Here is a 26,809-nt window from a genome sequence, read left to right as displayed (position 1 = left end):
GTTGGAGTGAAACCCTACGGGACGGTAGTACTCCAGGAACAGGGTTGGAGTGAAACCCTACGGGACGGTAGTACTCCAGGAACAGGGTTGGAGTGAAACCCTACGGGACGGTAGTACTCCAGGAACAGGGTTGGAGTGAAACCCTACGGGACGGTAGTACTCCAGGAACAGGGTTGGAGTGAAACCCTACGGGACGGTAGTACTCCAGGAACAGGGTTGGAGTGAAACCCTACGGGACGGTAGTACTCCAGGAACAGGGTTGGAGTGAAACCCTACGGGACGGTAGTACTCCAGGAACAGGGTTGGAGTGAAACCCTACGGGACGGTAGTACTCCAGGAACAGGGTTGGAGTGAAACCCTACGGGACGGTAGTACTCCAGGAACAGGGTTGGAGTGAAACCCTACGGGACGGTAGTACTCCAGGAACAGGGTTGGAGTGAAACCCTACGGGACGGTAGTACTCCAGGAACAGGGTTGGAGTGAAACCCTACGGGACGGTAGTACTCCAGGAACAGGGTTGGAGTGAAACCCTACGGGACGGTAGTACTCCAGGAACAGGGTTGGAGTGAAACCCTACGGGACGGTAGTACTCCAGGAACAGGGTTGGAGTGAAACCCTACGGGACGGTAGTACTCCAGGAACAGGGTTGGAGTGAAACCCTACGGGACGGTAGTACTCCAGGAACAGGGTTGGAGTGAAACCCTACGGGACGGTAGTACTCCAGGAACAGGGTTGGAGTGAAACCCTACGGGACGGTAGTACTCCAGGAACAGGGTTGGAGTGAAACCCTACGGGACGGTAGTACTCCAGGAACAGGGTTGGAGTGAAACCCTACGGGACGGTAGTACTCCAGGAACAGGGTTGGAGTGAAACCCTACGGGACGGTAGTACTCCAGGAACAGGGTTGGAGTGAAACCCTACGGGACGGTAGTACTCCAGGAACAGGGTTGGAGTGAAACCCTACGGGACGGTAGTACTCCAGGAACAGGGTTGGAGTGAAACCCTACGGGACGGTAGTACTCCAGGAACAGGGTTGGAGTGAAACCCTACGGGACGGTAGTACTCCAGGAACAGGGTTGGAGTGAAACCCTACGGGACGGTAGTACTCCAGGAACAGGGTTGGAGTGAAACCCTACGGGACGGTAGTACTCCAGGAACAGGGTTGGAGTGAAACCCTACGGGACGGTAGTACTCCAGGAACAGGGTTGGAGTGAAACCCTACGGGACGGTAGTACTCCAGGAACAGGGTTGGAGTGAAACCCTACAGGACGGTAGTACTCCAGGAACAGGGTTGGAGTGAAACCCTACAGGACGGTAGTACTCCAGGAACAGGGTTGGAGTGAAACCCTACAGGACGGTAGTACTCCAGGAACAGGGTTGGAGTGAAACCCTACAGGACGGTAGTACTCCAGGAACAGGGTTGGAGTGAAACCCTACAGGACGGTAGTACTCCAGGAACAGGGTTGGAGTGAAACCCTACAGGACGGTAGTACTCCAGGAACAGGGTTGGAGTGAAACCCTACAGGACGGTAGTACTCCAGGAACAGGGTTGGAGTGAAACCCTACAGGACGGTAGTACTCCAGGAACAGGGTTGGAGTGAAACCCTACAGGACGGTAGTACTCCAGGAACAGGGTTGGAGTGAAACCCTACAGGACGGTAGTACTCCAGGAACAGGGTTGGAGTGAAACCCTACAGGACGGTAGTACTCCAGGAACAGGGTTGGAGTGAAACCCTACGGGACGGTAGTACTCCAGGAACAGGGTTGGAGTGAAACCCTACGGGACGGTAGTACTCCAGGAACAGGGTTGGAGTGAAACCCTACGGGACGGTAGTACTCCAGGAACAGGGTTGGAGTGAAACCCTACGGGACGGTAGTACTCCAGGAACAGGGTTGGAGTGAAACCCTACGGGACGGTAGTACTCCAGGAACAGGGTTGGAGTGAAACCCTACGGGACGGTAGTACTCCAGGAACAGGGTTGGAGTGAAACCCTACGGGACGGTAGTACTCCAGGAACAGGGTTGGAGTGAAACCCTACGGGACGGTAGTACTCCAGGAACAGGGTTGGAGTGAAACCCTACGGGACGGTAGTACTCCAGGAACAGGGTTGGAGTGAAACCCTACGGGACGGTAGTACTCCAGGAACAGGGTTGGAGTGAAACCCTACGGGACGGTAGTACTCCAGGAACAGGGTTGGAGTGAAACCCTACGGGACGGTAGTACTCCAGGAACAGGGTTGGAGTGAAACCCTACGGGACGGTAGTACTCCAGGAACAGGGTTGGAGTGAAACCCTACGGGACGGTAGTACTCCAGGAACAGGGTTGGAGTGAAACCCTACGGGACGGTAGTACTCCAGGAACAGGGTTGGAGTGAAACCCTACGGGACGGTAGTACTCCAGGAACAGGGTTGGAGTGAAACCCTACGGGACGGTAGTACTCCAGGAACAGGGTTGGAGTGAAACCCTACGGGACGGTAGTACTCCAGGAACAGGGTTGGAGTGAAACCCTACAGGACGGTAGTACTCCAGGAACAGGGTTGGAGTGAAACCCTACAGGACGGTAGTACTACAGGAACAGGGTTGGAGTGAAACCCTACAGGACGGTAGTACTACAGGAACAGGGTTGGAGTGAAACCCTACAGGACGGTAGTACTCCAGGAACAGGGTTGGAGTGAAACCCTACAGGACGGTAGTACTCCAGGAACAGGGTTGGAGTGAAACCCTACAGGACGGTAGTACTCCAGGAACAGGGTTGGAGTGAAACCCTACAGGACGGTAGTACTCCAGGAACAGGGTTGGAGTGAAACCCTACAGGACGGTAGTACTCCAGGAACAGGGTTGGAGTGAAACCCTACAGGACGGTAGTACTACAGGAACAGGGTTGGAGTGAAACCCTACAGGACGGTAGTACTACAGGAACAGGGTTGGAGTGAAACCCTACAGGACGGTAGTACTCCAGGAACAGGGTTGGAGTGAAACCCTACGGGACGGTAGTACTCCAGGAACAGGGTTGGAGTGAAACCCTACGGGACGGTAGTACTCCAGGAACAGGGTTGGAGTGAAACCCTACAGGACGGTAGTACTCCAGGAACAGGGTTGGAGTGAAACCCTACAGGACGGTAGTACTCCAGGAACAGGGTTGGAGTGAAACCCTACAGGACGGTAGTACTCCAGGAACAGGGTTGGAGTGAAACCCTACAGGACGGTAGTACTCCAGGAACAGGGTTGGAGTGAAACCCTACAGGACGGTAGTACTCCAGGAACAGGGTTGGAGTTAAACCCTACAGGACGGTAGTACTCCAGGAACAGGGTTGGAGTGAAACCCTACAGGACGGTAGTACTCCAGGAACAGGGTTGGAGTGAAACCCTACTGGACGGTAGTACTCCAGGAACAGGGTTGGAGTGAAACCCTACTGGACGGTAGTACTCCAGGAACAGGGTTGGAGTGAAACCCTACAGGACGGTAGTACTCCAGGAACAGGGTTGGAGTGAAACCCTACAGGACGGTAGTACTCCAGGAACAGGGTTGGAGTGAAACCCTACAGGACGGTAGTACTCCAGGAACAGGGTTGGAGTGAAACCCTACAGGACGGTAGTACTCCAGGAACAGGGTTGGAGTGAAACCCTACAGGACGGTAGTACTCCAGGAACAGGGTTGCAGTGAAACCCTACAGGACGGTAGTACTCCAGGAACAGGGTTGGAGTGAAACCCTACAGGACGGTAGTACTCCAGGAACAGGGTTGGAGTGAAACCCTACAGGACGGTAGTACTCCAGGAACAGGGTTGGAGTGAAACCCTACAGGACGGTAGTACTCCAGGAACAGGGTTGGAGTGAAACCCTACAGGAGGGTAGTACTACAGGAACAGGGTTGGAGTGAAACCCTACAGGACAGTAGTACTACAGGAACAGGGTTGGAGTGAAACCCTACAGGACGGTAGTACTACAGGAACAGGGTTGGAGTGAAACCCTACAGGACGGTAGTACTCCAGGAACAGGGTTGGAGTGAAACCCTACAGGACGGTAGTACTCCAGGAACAGGGTTGGAGTGAAACCCTACAGGACGGTAGTACTCCAGGAACAGGGTTGGAGTGAAACCCTACAGGACGGTAGTACTCCAGGAACAGGGTTGGAGTGAAACCCTACAGGACGGTAGTACTCCAGGAACAGGGTTGGAGTGAAACCCTACAGGACGGTAGTACTACAGGAACAGGGTTGGAGTGAAACCCTACAGGACGGTAGTACTACAGGAACAGGGTTGGAGTGAAACCCTACAGGACGATAGTACTCCAGGAACAGGGTTGGAGTGAAACCCTACAGGACGGTAGTACTACAGGAACAGGGTTGGAGTGAAACCCTACAGGACGGTAGTACTACAGGAACAGGGTTGGAGTGAAACCCTACAGGACGATAGTACTACAGGAACAGGGTTGGAGTGAAACCCTACAGGACGGTAGTACTCCAGGAACAGGGTTGGAGTGAAACCCTACAGGACGGTAGTACTCCAGGAACAGGGTTGGAGTGAAACCCTACAGGACAGTAGTACTCCAGGAACAGGGTTGGAGTGAAACCCTACAGGACGGTAGTACTCCAGGAACAGGGTTGGAGTGAAACCCTACAGGACGGTAGTACTCCAGGAACAGGGTTGGAGTGAAACCCTACAGGACGGTAGTACTACAGGAACAGGGTTGGAGTGAAACCCTACAGGACGGTAGTACTCCAGGAACAGGGTTGGAGTGAAACCCTACAGGACGGTAGTACTCCAGGAACAGGGTTGGAGTGAAACCCTACGGGACGGTAGTACTCCAGGAACAGGGTTGGAGTGAAACCCTACAGGACGGTAGTACTCCAGGAACAGGGTTGGAGTGAAACCCTACGGGACGGTAGTACTACAGGAACAGGGTTGGAGTGAAACCCTACAGGACAGTAGTACTCCAGGAACAGGGTTGGAGTGAAACCCTACAGGACGGTAGTACAACAGGAACAGGGTTGGAGAGCCCTGTAATTCAATAGGCTATCTGTCGGTACAAACTTTGATTGAGGAAATGACGACATCACTGACATAATTTGTTGCGCTCCATGACCTAAACAAATAGCAGTACACCACTACCAGTCCGATCTGTGGTAGGTCTACTAAACCACCACCAGTCTGATCTGTGTTAGGTCTACTAAACCACTACCAGTCCGATCTGTGGTAGGTCTACTAAACCACTACCAGTCCGATCTGTGGTAGGTCTACTAAACCACTACCAGTCTGATCTGTGGTAGGTCTACTAAACCACCACCAGTCAGATCTGTGGTAGGTCTACTAAACCACTACCAGTCTGATCTGTGGTAGGTCTACTAAACCACCACCAGTCTGATCTGTGGTAGGTCTACTAAACCACTACCAGTCAGACACTATTTTGATCTGCCGCTGACCATGTTTTAGCCTTCATCTCCATTTACATTGTCATAGACTACATTTGGATTAGCCTACACTGTAATTCAAATCAACTGGACTGGATTATTTTACCGCACCAGCTTTGCATTCCAATGCATGTACGATTTATGCAATAAAACAGATATTGTGGCACGTATATTATTATTTTTTATTCTGATTTTTCAGGGGGTGCTCCAGCACCCCCAGCACCTCTACCTCCACGGTTATGAGTACACTTGGATTACTTCACGGAGCAAAAAACTATTTATTTTAATAACAGCGTTTTCTAAATTCAAACTGACCCACTGCAACTGGACACAGATATTTTATGAGACTCCTGTATTCACGAATCGAGGACAAAGACAGCGAAGACAACATCGGTTGGTCAAAAATTCTGTGCTACACCCAACAGTACCTATCTTGGAACTCCCAATAGAATACCAAAAATCTTTGATTAAATCACATTACCAGATAATGTGACTTAACCAAAGATTTTTGTAACAGTCTATAGCTAAGAGAACTGGTGATCAGCAGATGATGAGAGGTGATCATGATGAAATTCCAAAGAAACATAGTGAGTTCAGAGAACAACTCTGGGCGGAGTGTTGTCATGATCAAACTGCCATCCAGGTCCTCGAGTCATCTTCTGCTTGAAATCCAGCATAATGTCTAATCAATTGAAAGGGATACAGTCCACGAGTTACAGTTCTGTTACAATGACACATGCAGGTAAAGGAATATTTCTCTCCAATAATTCACTCCAGGAAGAAGCCCAGGCACCACACGGTATTGTCTGTAACACATTGTACAGCTTGAACATGCACATAGGCAGAGATTACGTGTAGAACAATATCTACCCTAATTGACAGAAATATGAAATAAATCTCAACCTTTGCACAGCGACCAGAAAAATGTATCTAGGTAGGTAGGCTGACAGTATCTAGCTACAGCCATGTTTCACAGGCATGCGTAGGCAAATATATTTATAGTAAAACCAGCTAATCAGTTTTAGAGATTTTCAAACATTTAAATTGTTGTATTATAGCTTCTCCTCAATGTTAGCTAGTAAACTTAGCTAGCTAGCTTGTTGGATAGCCAATAATTGTTATTTGCATCCGTTTGGAATCCCATTTTGTGTCATGCCTATAATTTAGTGATTTTGAAATAAATCTATCATAATCATAACCAATGTCAACCCTTGTCAATTATGTTATAGTTAGCTAGTAAAACTATTTCCAGTTTCTAATGTTACATGTTCCCTAAAAAGTTACAAACAGGAGGCCTGGCGCATAGTAACCAGTTAGCAGGCGCCAGGCTAACTAGCTAGCCAACGCCAGTCATGTGCTAACGTTTGCTGGTACACCTAGATTTAGGCGGCTGGTTGTAATGTTATAACTTGTGTGTGCCTGCCTTGGGGGAAGGACAGGGCCAGAGCACGAAGCACCGCCCCACATGAGAGACTGGGAAAAAATGTGTCAGCTTATATAATTAACAACAAATCTGCTGATAGGATTGTCGCTGAAAGACGTCCAATGAATCTACTGATAGGAGCGTCGCTGAATGACGTCCAATGGCTCTATCGAACAAGGACAACCATATCTACACCCACAAAAACGTATAGTGTGGTCAGTATCACAAAATCAAAATCACATTTTATTGGTCACATACAAATATTCAGCAGCTGTTACTGCGGGTGTAGCGAAATGCTTGTGAATGATTATCTGGTGTAACATAGAGCCATCGTGAAATGCCACAAAGCAGGACTACATGTATTGTCAGACCTCCCCCATCAATACACCGGAAGCCGGCATAGGGTGTATCATTCAGCGCGCGACGCCCAGACCTGCCTTCCTCCTGGGCATTGTGTGAAACACATCTCACTGTCCTAGAAATGCCTCGGACATGATGAAAACAAGCCCAGATTCGCCCAGGGTGAAATTCCCCTTTAACAATAGGTAGTCCAGGTATGTCATGACATAGCACAAGTAGGGGGGTGGGCCTTTCCTCTTTTGTTTTATATTGCGCCTCTATCGTTCCTCAAGCAAGGGGGGAGGCCGATGACATCATTCCCATCAGACCAAGTCCTTAAATGCCCTACTCCTTGATGTTTGCAGTTGTGTCTAAAAAGCACTATTTGTTTTGACCCATTAGTGTGTACCTTACTGTATTTATATTTGGGATATGGCTTTGCAACAGGAAACGTTAGAAAATCACTGGAGGATGTGGTGGAAGCACCTTTGGCAGTCATTACAGCTGTGAATCATTTAGAATACAATTCTACCAACTTTATGAAACTCTTAGGGCAACATACAGTGTACAAAATATTAAGAACAGGGTCTAAAAGGACAGGGACCAGAAGGACAGGGACGTACACGGACCAGAAGGACAGGGACGTACACGAACCAGAAGGACAGGGACCAGAAGGACAGGGACGTACACGGACCAGAAGGACAGGGACGTACACGGACCAGAAGGACAGGGACGTACACGGACCAGAAGGACAGGGACGTACACGGACCAGAAGGACAGGGACGTACACGGACCAGAAGGACAGGGACGTACACGGACCAGAAGGACAGGGACGTACACGGACCAGAAGGACAGGGACGTACACGGACCAGAAGGACAGGGACGTACACGGACCAGAAGGACAGGGACGTACACGGACCAGAAGGACACGGACCAGAAGGACAGGGACGTACACGAACCAGAAGGACAGGGACGTACACAGACCAGAAGGACACGGACCAGAAGGACAGGGACGTACACGGACCAGAAGGACAGGGACGTACACGGACCAGAAGGACAGGGACGTACACGGACCAGAAGGACAGGGACGTACACGGACCAGAAGGACAGGGACGTACACGGACCAGAAGGACAGGGACGTACACGGACCAGAAGGACAGGGACGTACACGGACCAGAAGGACAGGGACGTACACGGACCAGAAGGACAGGGACGTACACGGACCAGAAGGACAGGGACGTACACGGACCAGAAGGACAGGGACGTACACGGACCAGAAGGACAGGGACGTACACGGACCAGAAGGACACGGACCAGAAGGACAGGGACGTACACGAACCAGAAGGACAGGGACGTACACAGACCAGAAGGACACGGACCAGAAGGACAGGGACGTACACGGACCAGAAGGACAGGGACGTACACGGACCAGAAGGACAGGGACGTACACGGACCAGAAGGACAGGGACGTACACGGACCAGAAGGACAGGGACGTACACGGACCAGAAGGACAGGGACGTACACGGACCAGAAGGACACGGACCAGAAGGACAGGGACGTACACGAACCAGAAGGACAGGGACGTACACGGACCAGAAGGACAGGGACGTACACGAACCAGAAGGACAGGGACGTACACAGACCAGAAGGACACGGACCAGAAGGACAGGGACGTACACGGACCAGAAGGACAGGGACGTACACGGACCAGAAGGACAGGGACGTACACGGACCAGAAGGACAGGGACGTACACGGACCAGAAGGACAGGGACGTACACGGACCAGAAGGACAGGGACGTACACGGACCAGAAGGACAGGGACGTACACGGACCAGAAGGACAGGGACGTACACGGACCAGAAGGACACGGACCAGAAGGACAGGGACGTACACGAACCAGAAGGACAGGGACGTACACGGACCAGAAGGACAGGGACGTACACGGACCAGAAGGACACGGACCAGAAGGACAGGGACGTACACGGACCAGAAGGACACGGACCAGAAGGACAGGGACGTACACGAACCAGAAGGACAGGGACGTACACGAACCAGAAGGACAGGGACGTACACGAACCAGAAGGACAGGGACGTACACGGACCAGAAGGACAGGGACGTACACGGCCCAAAGGACAGGGACGTACACGGCCCAGAAGGACACGGACCAGAAGGACAGGGACGTACACGAACCAGAAGGACAGGGACGTACACGGACCAGAAGGACACGGACCAGAAGGACAGGGACGTACACGGACCAGAAGGACAGGGACGTACACGGACCAGAAGGACAGGGACGTACACGGACCAGAAGGACAGGGACGTACACGGACCAGAAGGACACGGACCAGAAGGACAGGGACGTACACGAACCAGAAGGACAGGGACGTACACGAACCAGAAGGACAGGGACGTACACGGACCAGAAGGACAGGGACGTACACGGACCAGAAGGACAGGGACGTACACGGACCAGAAGGACACGGACCAGAAGGACAGGGACGTACACGGACCAGAAGGACAGGGACGTACACGAACCAGAAGGACAGGGACGTACACGAACCAGAAGGACAGGGACGTACACGGACCAGAAGGACAGGGACGTACACGGACCAGAAGGACACGGACCAGAAGGACAGGGACGTACACGAACCAGAAGGACAGGGACGTACACGGACCAGAAGGACACGGACCAGAAGGACAGGGACGTACACGGACCAGAAGGACAGGGACGTACACGGACCAGAAGGACAGGGACGTACACGGACCAGAAGGACAGGGACGTACACGGACCAGAAGGACACGGACCAGAAGGACAGGGACGTACACGAACCAGAAGGACAGGGACGTACACGGACCAGAAGGACACGGACCAGAAGGACAGGGACGTACACGGACCAGAAGGACAGGGACGTACACGGACCAGAAGGACAGGGACGTACACGGACCAGAAGGACAGGGACGTACACGGACCAGAAGGACACGGACCAGAAGGACAGGGACGTACACGAACCAGAAGGACAGGGACGTACACGGACCAGAAGGACAGGGACGTACACGGACCAGAAGGACAGGGACGTACACGGACCAGAAGGACAGGGACGTACACGGACCAGAAGGACACGGACCAGAAGGACAGGGACGTACACGAACCAGAAGGACAGGGACGTACACGAACCAGAAGGACAGGGACGTACACGGACCAGAAGGACACGGACCAGAAGGACAGGGACGTACACGGACCAGAAGGACAGGGACGTACACGGACCAGAAGGACACGGACCAGAAGGACAGGGACGTACACGGACCAGAAGGACAGGGACGTACACGGACCAGAAGGACAGGGACGTACACGAACCAGAAGGACAGGGACGTACACGAACCAGAAGGACAGGGACGTACACGAACCAGAAGGACAGGGACGTACACGGACCAGAAGGACACGGACCAGAAGGACAGGGACGTACACGAACCAGAAGGACATGGACGTACACGAACCAGAAGGACAGGGACGTACACGGACCAGAAGGACAGGGACGTACACGGACCAGAAGGACAGGGACGTACACGGACCAGAAGGACACAGACCAGAAGGACAGGGACGTACACGAACCAGAAGGACACGGACCAGAAGGACAGGGACGTACACGGACCAGAAGGACACAGACCAGAAGGACAGGGACGTACACGAACCAGAAGGACAGGGACGTACACGGACCAGAAGGACAGGGACGTACACGAACCAGAAGGACAGGGACGTACACGGACCAGAAGGACAGGGACGTACACGGACCAGAAGGACAGGGACCAGAAGGACAGGGACGTACACGGACCAGAAGGACAGGGACGTACACGAACCAGAAGGACAGGGACGTACACGGACCAGAAGGACAGGGACGTACACGGACCAGAAGGACAGGGACGTACACGGACCAGAAGGACAGGGACGTACACGGACCAGAAGGACAGGGACCAGAAGGACACGAACCAGAAGGACAGGGACGTACACGGACCAGAAGGACAGGGACGTACACGGACCAGAAGGACAGGGACGTACACGGACCAGAAGGACAGGGACGTACACGGACCAGAAGGACAGGGACGTACACGGACCAGAAGGACAGGGACCAGAAGGACAGGGACGTACACGGACCAGAAGGACAGGGACCAGAAGGACACAAACCAGAAGGACAGGGACGTACACGGACCAGAAGGACACGGACCAGAAGGACAGGGACGTACACGAACCAGAAGGACAGGGACGTACACGAACCAGAAGGACAGGGACGTACACGGACCAGAAGGACAGGGACGTACATGGACCAGAAGGACAGGGACGTACACGGACCAGAAGGACAGGGACGTACACGGACCAGAAGGACAGGGACCAGAATCACAAGAACCAGAAGGACAGGGACGTACACGGACCAGAAGGACAGGGACGTACACGGACCAGAAGGACAGGGACCAGAAGGACACGAACCAGAAGGACAGGGACGTACACGGACCAGAAGGACAGGGACGTACACGGACCAGAAGGACAGAGACGTACACGAACCAGAAGGACAGGGACGTACACGGACCAGAAGGACAGGGACGTACACGGACCAGAAGGACACAGACCAGAAGGACAGGGACGTACACGAACCAGAAGGACAGGGACGTACACGGACCAGAAGGACACGGACCAGAAGGACAGGGACGTACACGGACCAGAAGGACAGGGACGTACACGGACCAGAAGGACAGGGACGTACACGGACCAGAAGGACAGGGACGTACACGGACCAGAAGGACACGGACCAGAAGGACAGGGACGTACACGAACCAGAAAGACAGGGACGTACACGAACCAGAAGGACAGGGACGTACACGGACCAGAAGGACAGGGACGTACACGGACCAGAAGGACAGGGACGTACACGGACCAGAAGGACAGGGACGTACACGGACCAGAAGGACAGGGACGTACACGGACCAGAAGGACACGGACCAGAAGGACAGGGACGTACACGGACCAGAAGGACAGGGACGTACACGGACCAGAAGGACAGGGACGTACACGGACCAGAAGGACACAGACCAGAAGGACAGGGACCAGAAAGAAAGAGACCAAAATGACCAGGACCACAAGGCCAGGGAAAGACAGGGGCCAGAAGGACAGGGAAAGACAGGGGCCAGAAGGACAGGGAAAGACAGGGGCCAGAAGGACATGGAGGGAGGAATGCGGTCCGATTCTCTACCCTTCTTCCGAAGTGTGCACTCATACACTCCCCCTCATGGATTACCTCCCTCAGTTACATGATCTGACTGAGCTGATGTCTCTTCAGTCACTTGTCAATGTTTTGAACTGACGTAAAGACAGGAAACTTGACTTGTAACTAACCCTAACTAGAAACAATAATGTTCACTCTCTCCTACCTCATGTAGGATATTTTTGCTTTGATCTCATGAGAAGCTCCATTTAGCCATTAGCGCTGCTATTCTGTGTTATGGTCTCTTGCGGTCAATACATGTGAGTTGCAGTGCTTTTCTCCAATGGGAAAAAGGAATGCTAATTGTTGAATATTAGGGGTACAGTAATACTTCTGGCATTTCTTGAAAGTCAAACATTCTCCCCTTTTCGAGGTAACCACTTATTTACCCTCTTGACGGTTATGATGGGGAGAATAATCAGATCAGTAAATTGTTTAACCTCTAGCCAAGGCTTTATAGTATATGGTTAATTATGGCTGGCACTGGTTACAATCTGCCACAATATCAATGCTGCCAGCTAAGGTATGCAAGGGGATAGTCGGCCTGGTTGGAAAAGGCTGGACCAAATGGAAGTTAGAGAGAAATTGACAGACTATGTGACTCAAATGGCTGACTAAAACTAGACAAACATTGTCCTAAACTAAAGGACGAAATTACTCAAATGTAAAAATGTATTTTAAGACTAAAACTAGAAAAAAACTAAATCTAAAATAGTTGCCAAAATGAACACAGCCCTGTAACCTGTACCACTAGTACCAGGTGTAAACAGCATGTCTCTATGTAATCATTACCCTGTCCGTCTGGTAACTGGTTAAACAGCATGTCTCTATGTAATCATTACCCTGTCAGTCTGGTAACTGGTTAAACAGCATGTCTCTATGTAATCATTACCCTGTCAGTCTGGTAACTGGTTAACTACACCAGAGTCTGACACGACATTACAATACACAAATACCTCATGATCTAAAACACACAAAGGCCCAGACGAATTACCAGGACAAGTACTCAGAGCATGCTCTGACCAGCTGGCAAGTGTCGTCACTGACATTTTCAACCTCTCCCTCACCCAGTCTGTAATACCAACATGTTTCAAGCAGACCACCATAGTCCCTGTGCCCAAGAACAAAGGTAACCTGTCTAAATGGCCATCGTCCCGTTGCATTCACATCTGTAGCTATGAAGTGCTATGAAAGGCTGTTCATGGCTCATATCAACAACATCATCCCAGACATCCTGGACCCACTCCAATGCTCATACCGCCCCAACAGATGATGCAATCTCTATTGCACTCCACACTGCCCTTTTCTAACTATGCAAAGGAAACCGATGTGCGTGTGCTCAGTCCCCTCCTGTACACCCTCTTCACCCAAGACTGCGTGGCCGCGCATGACTCCAACACCAGCATTAAGGGTTGGGCTGTCGGGGGGGTACTGGAGGACCAGGGTTGGGCTGTCGGGGGGGTACTGGAGGACCAGAGTTGGGCTGTCGGGGGGGTACTGGAGGACCAGAGTTGGGCTGTCGGGGGGGTACTGGAGGACCAGGGTTGGGCTGTCGGGGGGGTACTGGAGGACCAGAGTTGGGCTGTCGGGGGGGTACTGGAGGACCAGAGTTGGGCTGTCGGGGGGGTACTGGAGGACCAGGGTTGGGGGGTACTGGAGGACCAGGGTTGGGAAACACTGATGGGGGGTACTGGAGGACCAGGGTTGGGAAACACTGATGGGGGGTACTGGAGGACCAGGGTTGGGCTGTTGGGGGTACTGGAGGACCAGGGTTGGGGGGTACTGGAGGACCAGGGTTGGGGGGTACTGGAGGACCAGGGTTGGGGGGTACTGGAGGACCAGGGTTGGGAAACACTGATGGGGGTACTGGAGGACCAGGGTTGGGAAGCACTGATGTAGATTATACTGGAGGACCAGGGTTGGGGGTACTGGAGGACCAGGGTTGGGCTGTTGGGGGGTACTGGAGGACCAGGGTTGGGAAACACTGATGGGGGGTACTGGAGGACCAGGGTTGGGAAACACTGATGGGGGGTACTAGAGGACCAGGGTTGGGAAACACTGATGGGGGGTACTGGAGGACCAGGGTTGGGAAACACTGATGGGGGGTACTGGAGGACCAGGGTTGGGAAACACTGATGGGGGGTACTGGAGGACCAGGGTTGGGAAACACTGATGGGGGGTACTGGAGGACCAGGGTTGGGAAACACTGATGGGGGGTACTGGAGGACCAGGGTTGGGAAACACTGATGGGGGGTACTGGAGGACCAGGGTTGGGAAACACTGATGGGGGGTACTGGAGGACCAGGGTTGGGAAACACTGATGGGGGGTACTGGAGGACCAGGGTTGGGAAACACTGATGGGGGGTACTGGAGGACCAGGGTTGGGAAACACTGATGGGGGGTACTGGAGGACCAGGGTTGGGAAACACTGATGGGGGGTACTGGAGGACCAGGGTTGGGGGGTACTGGAGGACCAGTGTTGGGCTGTTGAGGGTACTGGAGGACCAGTGTTGGGCTGTTGAGGGTACTGGAGGACCAGGGTTGGGAAACACTGATGGGGGTACTGGAGGACCAGGGTTGTGAAACACTGAGCAAGATGTTGACTGGGAGAGAATGTATCACTTCCTCATGACTAATGTAATAACTGTTGATGAGTCTCTGATTTAGAAGAGGAACAAAACTGCTGTTAGCAACCCTACAGACACTACACTGTTACTATAGAGCAATTTAGAAGAGGAACAGACCCGCTGAAGAGAAACTGAATGCCTTCAGAGAGACAGAGAGACAGAGAAAGAGACAGAAGAGCGACCGAGAGAGAGGGAAGAGACCGAGAGAGAGGGGAGAGAAATACAAATGTGTGCTAACTATATCCCCCCAATTGAATCCCAAAACTTTAACAAATGACAGCTTCTTCATCCTAGAGGGTGAGATCAACCATTTCCAGGCCCAGGGACATGTACTGCCTGTGGTGACCTAAATGCCAGAACCGGACAAGAACCTGACACCCTCAGCACACAGGGAGACAAACACCTACCTGGAGGTGTATGCCCCACTAGACAACAACCAACAAAAACAGGTCACAACTAGAGGTCGACTGATTAAATCGGAATGGCCGATTTCATAACAATCGGAAATCTGTATTTTTTGACACCGATTTGGGCGTTTTTTTTTTTTAACACCTTTATTTAATCTTTATTTAACGAGGCAAGTCAGTTAAGAACACATTCTTATTTACAATGACGGCCTAGGAACCGTGGGTTAACTGCCTCGTTCAGGGGCAGAACAACAGATTTTTACCTTGTCAGCTCGGGGGATTCAATCTTGCAACCTTACAGTTAACGAGTCCAACGCTCTAACCACCTGATTACATTGCACTCCACGAGGAGCCCGCCTGTTACGCGAATGCAGTAGAAGCCAAGGTAAATTGCTAGCTAGCATTAAACTTATCTTATAAAAAACAATCAATCATAAATCACTAGTTGACTACACATGGTTGATGATATTACTAGTTTATCTAGCGTGTCCTGCGTTGCATATAATCGATGCGTATCGTTGCTCCAACGTGTACCGAACCATAAACATCAATGCCGTTCTTAAAATCAATACACAGAAGTATATATTTTTTAAACCTGCATATTTAGCTAAAAGAAATCCAGGTAGCAGGCAATATTAACCAGGTGAAATTGTATCACTTCTCTTGCGTTCATTGCACGCAGAGTCAGTGTATATGCAACAGTTTGGGCCGCCTAATTTGCCAGAATTTTACGTAATTATGACATAACATTGAAGTTTGTGCAATGTAACAGGAATATTTAGACTGATGGATGCCACCCGTTAGATAAAATACGGAACGGTTCCGTATTTCACTGAAAGAATAAATGTCTTGTTTTCGAGATGATAGCTTCCGATTCGACCATATTAATGACCTACGGCTCGTATTTCTGTGTGTTATTATGTTATAACTAAGTCTATGATTTGATAGAGCAGTCTGACTGAGCGGTGGTAGGCAGCAGCAGGCTCGTAAGCATTCATTCAAACAGCACTTTCCTGCGTTTTGCCAGAAGCTCTTCACTGTGCTTCAAGCTTATCAACTCCCAAGATTAGGACGGTGTAACCGATGTGAAATGGCTAGCTAGATAGCGGGGTGCGCGCTAATAGCGTTTCAAACATCACTCGCTCTGAGACGTGGAGTAGTTATTCCCCTTGCTCTGCATGGGTAACGCTGCTTCGAGGGTGGCTGTTGTCGTTGTGTTCCGGGTTCGAGGCCAGGTAGGAGCGAGGAGAGGGACGGAAGCTATACTGTTACACTGGCAATCCTAAAGTGCCTATAAGAACATCCAATAGTCAAAGGTATATGAAATACAAATCGTATAGAGAGAAATAGTCCTATAATAACTACAACCTAAAACTTCTTACTTGGAAATATTGAAGACTCATGTTAAAAGGAACCACCAGCTTTCATATGTTCTCATGTTCTGAGCAAGGAACTTAAACGTTAGCTTTCTTACATGGCACATATTGCACTTTTACTTTCTTCTCCAACACTTTGTTTTTGCATTATTTAAACCAAATTGAACATGCATTCAGTATTGTTGTAATTGTCATTATTACGAATTTAAAAAAAATTCAGATCGGCCGATTAATCGGTTGAGGCTTTTTTTGGCCCTCCAATAATCGGTACCGGCGTTAAAATCATAATCGGTCGACCTCTATATTTGACCTCTCAGCTTCCCTATCAAATCTAAACATTTCAAGCAGACAACTTAAGAAAATAACCAACAGTGACAAATGGTTTGATGAAGAACGCAAAAACATAAGAAAGAAATTGAGAAACCGGTTCAACCAAAAAACAGAGACCCAAAAAATCTGAGCCTACTCCTTCACTATGGTGAATCTATAAAACATTACAGAAATACACAACTGAAAATTGGCTATAATTAAACTCTTTAACATCCTCAGATCTGGCATCTTCCCCAATATTTGGAACCAAGGACTGATCACCCCAATTCACAAAAGAGGAGAAACTTGACCCTAATTACTACCGTGGGATATGCATCAACAGCAACCGTGGGAAAATCCTCTGCATTATCATTAACAGACTCGTACATTTCCTCAGCGAAAACAATGTACTGAGCAAAAGTCAAATTGGCTTTATACCAAATTACCTTACGACAGACCACATATTCACCCTGCACACCCTAATTGACAAACAAACAAACCAAAACAAAGGCAAAGTCTTCTCATGCTTTGTTGACTCCAAAAAAGCTTTTGACTCAATTTGGCATGAGGGTCTGTTAGACAAATTAATGGAAAGCAGTGTTGGGGAAAAACATACGACATTCTAAAATCCATGTACACAAACAAGAAAAGTGTGGTTACAATTGGCAAAAAACCCACACATTTCTTTCCACAGGGCCGTGGGGTGAGGCAGAGATGTAGCTTGAGCCCCACCCTCTTCAACATATATATCAAGAATTGGCGAGGGCACTAGAACAGTCTGCAGCACCCGGCCTCACCCTACTAGAATCTGAAGTCAAATGTCTATTGTTTGCTGATGATCTGGTGCTTCTGTCCCCAACCAAGGTTTTTTTCCCCAACCAAGGAGCGCCTACAGCAGCACCTAGATCTTCTGCACAGATTCTGTCAGACCTGGGCCCTGACAGTAAATCTCAGTAAGACCAAAATAATGGTGTTAAAAAAAAGGTCCAGTTGCCAGGACCACAAACACAAATTCCATCTAGACACTGTTGCCCTAGAGCACACAAAAAAACGATACATACCTCTGCCTAAACATCAGCACCACAGGTCATTTCCACAAAGCTGTGAACAATCTGAGAGACAAGGCAAGAAGGGCCTTCTACGCCATCAAAAGGAACATAAAATCCGACATACCAATTAGGATCTGGCTAAAAATACTTGAAATCAAATTTTAGTTGTCACATGCGCCGAATAAACCTTATTGTGAAACGTTTACAAGCCCTTAACCAACAATGCAGTTAAGAAAAATAAATACTCAAGTAAAAAAACATAAAAATTGTAACAGAAAATAACAATAACGAGGCTATATACAGGGGGTACTGGTACCAAGTCAATGTGGAGGCTATATACAGGGGGTACTGGTACCAAGTCAATGTGGAGGCTATATACAGGGGGTACTGGTACCAAGTCAATGTGGAGGCTATATACAGGGGGTACTGGTACCAAGTCAATGTGGAGGCTATATACAGGGGGTACTGGTACAGAGTCAATGTGGAGGCTATATACAGGGGGTACTGGTACAGAGTCAATGTGGAGGCTATATACAGGGGGTACTGGTACCAAGTCAATGTGGAGGCTATATACAGGGGGTACTGGTACCAAGTCAATGTGGAGGCTATATACAGGGGGTACTGGTACCAAGTCAATGTGCGGGGGTATAGGTTAGTCGAGGTAATATGTACATGTAGGTAGGGGTAAGTAAAGTGACTGTGCATAGATAATAAACAGCAAGTAGCAGCAGTTATAGAACCCATTACCATTTGTGGTTGTGAGGTCTGGGGTCCGCTCACAAACCAAGAATTCACAAAATGGGACAAACACCAAAAACATCCTCTGTGTACAACGTAAAACACCGAATAATGCAAGCAGAGCAGAATTAGTCCGATACCCACTAATTATCCAAATCCAGAATAGAGACGTTAAATTCTACAACCCCCTAAAAGGAAGCGATCCCCCAACCTTCCATAACAAAGCCATCACCTGCAGAGAGATGAACCTGGAGAAGAGTTCCCTAAGCAAGCTGGTCCTGGGGCTCTGTTCACAAACAGACCTCACAGATCCCCAGGACAGCAACACAATTAGACCCAAACAAATCATGAGAAAACAAAAAGATAAATGCTTGACACATTGGAAAGAATCAACAACAAAAAACGGAGCAAACTGGAATGCTATTTGGCCCTAAACAGAGAGTACACAGTGGCAGAATACCACTGTGACTGACCCAAAATGAAGGAAAGCTTTGACTATGTACAGACTCAGGGAGCATGGCCTTGCTATTGAGAGAGACTGTCATAGCACACTTCACTTGAGAGCCAAGTCTGCCTATGTGCACACTGTCCACAAAATGAGTAGTGACATGATCATCAGTGCTTGGCTGCCGTTTGACAAATGAAAATAATCTCTCCATTTTGTCAATAATAATCTCATCAACATTCCAATAGCATGGGCATAATCGCTATATAATACCATTATTTTGTTTTGAAAATGCGATGGAAACGCATTTAACTTCATCACGCACAGCCTTTTATCCGCAACAAATACATTTGATGGAAACATCTCTGGTGGGAAAAGATTTTAGAATATTCACATGAACATCTGTCGCCCTCTGGATGCCAAACCGAGCTACAGTGAGAACGAAGTCCTGCATCTGTCGCCATCTGGATGCCAAACCGAGCTACAGTGAGAACGAAGTCCTGCATCTGTCGCCATCTGGATGCAAACCGAGCTACAGTGAGAACGAAGTCCTGCATCTGTCGCCATCTGGATGCAAACCGAGCTACAGTGAGAACGAAGTCCTGCATCTGTCGCCATCTGGATGCCAAACCGAGCTACAGTGAGAACGAAGTCCTGCATCTGTCGCCATCTGGATGCCAAACCGAGCTACAGTGAGAACGAAGTCCTGCATCTGTCGCCATCTGGATGCCAAACCGAGCTACAGTGAGAACGAAGTCCTGCATCTGTCGCCATCTGGATGCAAACCGAGCTACAGTGAGAACGAAGTCCTGCATCTGTCGCCATCTGGATGCAAACCGAGCTACAGTGAGAACGAAGTCCTGCATCTGTCGCCATCTGGATGCAAACCGAGCTACAGTGAGAACGAAGTCCTGCATCTGTCGCCATCTGGATGCCAAACCGAGCTACAGTGAGAACGAAGTCCTGCATCTGTCGCCATCTGGATGCCAAACCGAGCTACAGTGAGAACGAAGTCCTGCATCTGTCGCCATCTGGATGCCAAACCGAGCTACAGTGAGAACGAAGTCCTGCATCTGTCGCCATCTGGATGCAAACCGAGCTACAGTGAGAACGAAGTCCTGCATCTGTCGCCATCTGGATGCAAACCGAGCTACAGTGAGAACGAAGTCCTGCATCTGTCGCCATCTGGATGCAAACCGAGCTACAGTGAGAACGAAGTCCTGCATCTGTCGCCATCTGGATGCCAAACCGAGCTACAGTGAGAACGCAGTCCTGCATCTGTCGCCATCTGGATGCCAAACCGAGCTACAGTGAGAACGCAGTCCTGCATCTGTCGCCATCTGGATGCCAAACCGAGCTACAGTGAGAACGAAGTCCTGCATCTGTCGTCATCTGGATGCCAAACCGAGCTACAGTGAGAACGAAGTCCTGCATCTGGAATGGCGTCCCAGTCCCTAAATAGTGCACTGCTTTTGACCAGAGTCCAAAGGGCATTTCGGACCCAACCCATCTCCCGTTTCCTTCGAGTTACTGTTAAAGTTCTCTGGAGATATCACAGCTAGTTGGGGTCAATTCCATTTCAATTCCAGTCAATTCAGGAAGTACACAGACATTCCAATTCCAGTAGGGATGAATCTCTTTCTGAGATTATGGTTCCAGGAACTGACACAGCAACGCTTTTTTTCAATTCAAATTTCAACAACATACTGGTTATCGTGGTTCCAAACGTTGAATAGCTACAAAAAGGTGAACCATTCATTCAAAAGATTAGAAATCGCTTTAAAAAACTGATATATGAAAAAAGTCAAGGGTATAAGACTGTGTACATACCAGAGTTAGGAGGCAAACTCCTCATCCCAGACTGTATACATACCAGAGTTAGGAGGAAAACTCCTCATCCCAGACTGTATACATACCAGAGTTAGGAGGAAAACTCCTCATCCCAGACTGTATACATACCAGAGTTAGGAGGAAAACTCCTCATCCCAGACTGTATACATACCAGAGTTAGGAGGAAAACTCCTCATCCCAGACTGTATACATACCAGAGTTAGGAGGAAAACTCCTCATCCCAGACTGTATACATACCAGAGTTAGGAGGAAAACTCCTCATCCCAGACTGTATACATACCAGAGTTAGGAGGAAAACTACTCATCCCAGACTGTATACATACCAGAGTTAGGAGGAAAACTCCTCGTCCCAGACTGTATACATACCAGAGTTAGGAGGAAAACTCCTCATCCCAGACTGTGTACATACCAGAGTTAGGAGGAAAACTCCTCATCCCAGACTGTATACATACCAGAGTTAGGAGGAAAACTCCTCATCCCAGACTGTATACATACCAGAGTTAGGAGGAAAACTCCTCATCCCAGACTGTATACATACCAGAGTTAGGAGGAAAACTCCTCGTCCCAGACTGTATACATACCAGAGTTAGGAGGAAAACTCCTCATCCCAGACTGTATACATACCAGAGTTAGGAGGAAAACTCCTCATCCCAGACTGTATACATACCAGAGTTAGGAGGAAAACTCCTCATCCCAGACTGTATACATACCAGAGTTAGGAGGAAAACTCCTCATCCCAGACTGTATACATACCAGAGTTAGGAGGAAAACTCCTCATCCCAGACTGTATACATACCAGAGTTAGGAGGAAAACTCCTCATCCCAGACTGTATACATACCAGAGTTAGGAGGAAAACTCCTCGTCCCAGACTGTATACATACCAGAGTTAGGAGGAAAACTCCTCATCCCAGACTGTATACATACCAGAGTTAGGAGGAAAACTCCTCATCCCAGACTGTATACATACCAGAGTTAGGAGGAAAACTCCTCATCCCAGACTGTATACATACCAGAGTTAGGAGGAAAACTCCTCATCCCAGACTGTATACATACCAGAGTTAGGAGGAAAACTCCTCATCCCAGACTGTATACATACCAGAGTTAGGAGGAAAACTCCTCATCCCAGACTGTATACATACCAGAGTTAGGAGGAAAACTCCTCATCCCAGACTGTATACATACCAGAGTTAGGAGGAAAACTCCTCATCCCAGACTGTATACATACCAGAGTTAGGAGGAAAACTCCTCATCCCAGACTGTATACATACCAGAGTTAGGAGGAAAACTCCTCGTCCCTACTCATCTGTAAATTGATGTGGCTCTCTGCAAAATCACCGGATGTTTTGGAACTACTGAACATAACGTGCCAATGTAAACTGAGATTTTGGGATATAAATATGAACTTTACCGAACAAAACATACATGTATTGTGTAACATGAAGTCCTATGAGTGTCATCTGATGAAGATCAAAGGTTAGTGATTATTTTCTCTTTATTTGTGCTTTTTGTGACTCCTCTCTTTGGCTGGAAAAATGGCTGTGTTTTTCTGTGACTTGGCTCTGACCTAACAATCGTTTGGTTTGCTTTCGTCGTAAAGCCTTTTTGAAATCGGACACTGTGGCTGGATTTACAACAAGTGTATCTTTAAAATGGTGTAAAATACTTGTATGTTTGAGGAAATGTAATTATGGGTTTTCTGTTGTTTTGAATTTGGCGCCCTGCAGTTTCACTGGCTGTTGACGAGGTGGGACGCATACCCTAGTGAGGTTAATATGGTCAAATCTGGAAACTATCATTTCGAAAACAAAACGTTTATTCTTTCAGTGAAATACAGAACCGTTCCGTATTTTATCTAATGGGTAGCAACCCTAAGTCTAAATATTGCTTTTACATTGCACAACCTTGAATTTTATGTCATAATTACTTAAAATTCTGGCAAATTACGGTCTTTGTTATTCAAAATCACTTCCGGGTTAGATTCTCTCAGGTTTTCGCATGCAAAATCAGTTTTGTTATAATCACAGACAATATTTTGACAATTTTGGAAACTTTGGAGTGTTTTCTATCCTAATCTGTAAATTATATGCATATTCTACGATCTAGACCTGAGAAATAGTCCGTTTACCTTGGGAACGTTATTTTTTTTTTAAATTCAAAAATCTGACCCCTAGCGTCAAAAAGTTAAAGGCACAGTCAACTTAGTGTATGTAAACTTCTGACCCACTGGAATTGTGATACAGTGAATTATACGTGAAATAATCTGTCTGTAAACAATCGTTGGAAAAATTACTTGTATCATGCACAAAGTAGATATCCTAACCAACTTGCCAAAACTATAGTTTGTTAATTGTGGAGTGGTTGAAAAACGAGTTTCAATGACTCCAAACTAAGTGTATGTAAACTTCCGACTTCAACTGTAGTCTAGTTACACTGACCCAGTACTGGTACTCTGTGTATATAGTCTAGTTACCACTGACCCAGTACTGGTACCCTGTGTATAATAGTGTATTTACTATTACTTTTCTATAATTTTTTCTCTCTCTACATTGTCGGGAAGGGCCTGTCAGTAAGCATTTCACTGTTGGTCTACACCTGGTCTTTCTCTCTGCATTGTCGGGAAGGGCCTGTCAGTAAGCATTTCACATTTCATCAGTCTACACACAATACTCCAAAATGACAAAGCGAAAACAGGTTTTTAGACATTTTTGTACATTTATATACAGTACCAGTCAAAAGTTTGGATACACCTACTCATTCCAGGGTTTTTCTTTATTTTTACTATTTTCTACATTGTAGAACAATAGTGAAGACATCAACACTATGAAATAACACATATGGAGTCATGTAGTAACCAAAACAGTGTTATATATTTGAGATTCTTTAAAGCAGCCAGCCTTCTCCTTGATGACAGCTTTGCACAATCTTGGCAATGAAATCCACTTAGCCTATTGTTCTGGCACATTAATTTATTTTACGAGCAGGGTCCAACATTAACAAAAGCCCACTAGCCCGGGGCCTGTAAAAACATGTGATGGGCGAGTAGATCTTGTCCCCGACTGGGCCAGTAACTTTACAGCACATTTTTTGCATTCCAGTTCAACATTTACCTCTCTGCTCTGTGGCAGTATACCATTGAAGACTACATGCCTAAATGTCATGCTATTCGTATTTGACCACCACGCTCCGCCAGTCACAGCTTCTCCAGCAGTACATCAGTTAATGCCTACACACAGCACACACAAGCTGTCCAGAGCAAAAAGAAGCATCCATCAACCTTCTCGCTGAGCTCATTTATTTTAGGGAAAGTGATTTTCAATAGTAAACCTTCAAAAGTGAACATACTAGCAATATACTGGCTACTGTTGATAGTGTGCCACGTCCAGCTCTCTTTGGGAATGTTTGTCTTAGAAGGTATACTCAGTGTATGGTCCCTGAATGACCACAATGCATTTAAGAACTACACCATGTCCGGGCCAGTGTAAATTCTGTCGATTTTTGACCAAATGCTCCGACCGGGCCAATAAGGAAAAGAAGTTAACGTTGGTTACTGGTGTGTTTCAGATGCAGCCACATAGTGGTGGCACATGGGCTATTTACTGTGCTTTGATGAACAACCAAAGAACACGTGTAACCACGCCTGCCCAGGACCTCCACATCTGGCTTCTTCACCTACGGGATCGTCTGAGGAGTATTTCTGTCTGTAATAAAGACCTTTTGTGGGGGAAAACTCATTTTGATTGCCTGGGGCTGGCTCCCCAGCTCGCTGCACCCCTGCCCAGTCATGTGAAATACATAGATTTGGGCCTAATTAACATATTTCAATTGACTGGTTTCCTTCTATGAACTATATTTTTGTTCAGTAAGAGAGACATACAGAGAGAGAGAGAGGACACATATAAAATAAGGAAAATGTATTAATCTAAATCTATTAGACATACTATCCCTGTTAGAAGCGACAGCCAGCCACCTCTCCTTTGTAGTTGTTGTTGCGACAGAGACTGCGGTGGCCCAGCGGCAGCGCACAAAGCGCTCGTCTTCCTCACCATGTGATTCAGCTCGGCTGGCACTGCCTCAACACTGACGACGTGCTGCACGTCAGACTCATTGTTGTACACAAAAACTGGACCCTGGACAGTCAAAACGATACAACAGTCTCTACTTCAAATAGTTACTAATGGAACCACAAACAAAGAAATCAGGACAGTGTCTTCCCTCACCATCTTGGTATTTTCCGCAGAAGCCGAGCTGTTCCATCTGAACCTAACAGAAGTCATCCACTATAAATGGATAGCCACTCTAGCTTCGCCCTCGTGTCGGTGCTAGCAGGCTACAAAGTGCTAGGTATGCAAAAACAATCCAGTAGGGGCTGGAAACGAGTGACCTTTGATTTGTCAATCGCGTCGCGGAGTATGCAAAAGTTCAGCTTTCCACAACGTTGGTCTCGCTCCCTAGCCAATTCTTGAATGCCCAATGGTCACCGCCAACTTCGCTTCCCTCCATTGAAAGTGAATGGGTCTCCGTTGTTTAATCGCCCCCAACGTGCTAAAATGGATTTCTACCATAAACCCTGTCAACCAGATAACTCACTGGGCGGTAAAAGCAACTCATCTACCTACAAAAGATGGATCCCTATATATCCATCCATCAGTGTAGCTAGCTGGTAAATGAAGTGGTAACGGATTTACTGCTGGCGCTCTGCTCTGATTGTTCAGCGGGCTGGTGCTGAAACGTACAGGAATTTGAATAGTTAGCTGTCCCGTTCCGTTATGTGGAGAGAGAGCATGAGAGACCCTCTTCTGCATGTCTTTCGCTGCTAGCTACCCTATAACTAAATATCTAGCTAGCTAATTAGCTAAAGCATCTGGACTTGATTAGCCAGCCGCAGTGACCGTGTAGCCTCCATAGCGCGCTAACAGTAGCTAACGTTTAATGGCCTGGATAGTGACGAAACTTGGCTAAAGTACCTAACTTTGCCCAAACAGCTAAAGCCCCTTCGGTTTAAAACACACAACGGTTACATGAATATACATTTACCTTTTGATATAAAAACTCACCAAAAACTCAGTCAAGTCTCTCTTGTCCAGGTATTGGTCTGTGTGTCCTGGCTGCACTTGCCAACAGTACTACAGCAGAGTAGAGCTAGCCATAGAGATAAATAGAGGACTCATCTTTGTATCTGTGCCACTATAGCGTCTGTGATTAAAAAAAATAGACAATCTCCATTTTGAAGTAGTACATTTTCTTCTTCTTGATTACCAGATCCCTCCTGATGACCCTGTTGGACATGACTTCAACAGGGTCACCAGGGGCGATCAGCCAATGAAGTTGGAAGTCCCACCCAGTTGACTACATAAAAAATGTTGGAAGCCCTCTGCCCAGGCTAAAATGGCCGTTTGGCCACGTGAGGCCTCTACCACTTTCTATGACTAGAGCGTGTTCAGAACTGAAACAGTATTGAACACCTATGTGAAAATAGGCACATTAAGGATTAGCCACGAGTGGAATTTGGGTTTCGCCTTCTAAATAAAAGTCCCTATATGAAAGTGATGCAAATTGATATAAATAATGGAATCATGCCAT

At 48.4% G+C, this 26,809-nt stretch overlaps 1 protein-coding gene across 3 annotated transcripts in view; it reads right to left on the bottom strand.

Annotated features, from left to right (window-relative positions):
* Positions 1 to 26,511, bottom strand: part of LOC120061536 (monocarboxylate transporter 1-like) — a 55,863-nt gene extending 29,352 nt beyond the window's left edge. The window contains exon 1 of one of the 3 annotated variants that reach the window (XM_039011452.1): positions 26,264 to 26,511. The gene's annotated coding sequence lies outside the window, so the exon portion shown is untranslated. Of the gene's footprint in view, positions 1 to 25,446; positions 25,541 to 26,263 lie in introns of those variants that run through there. The other 2 variants (XM_039011451.1, XM_039011453.1) reach the window with 2 other exon arrangements.
* Between the last annotated feature and the right edge of the window lie 298 nt (positions 26,512 to 26,809).

This window comes from Salvelinus namaycush, chromosome 16 (assembly GCF_016432855.1).
Source record: "Salvelinus namaycush isolate Seneca chromosome 16, SaNama_1.0, whole genome shotgun sequence".
Lineage (NCBI taxonomy): Eukaryota > Metazoa > Chordata > Actinopteri > Salmoniformes > Salmonidae > Salvelinus > Salvelinus namaycush.
Note: the sequence above shows the minus strand (reverse complement) of the source record. Positions and strands in the feature narration are given on the sequence as shown.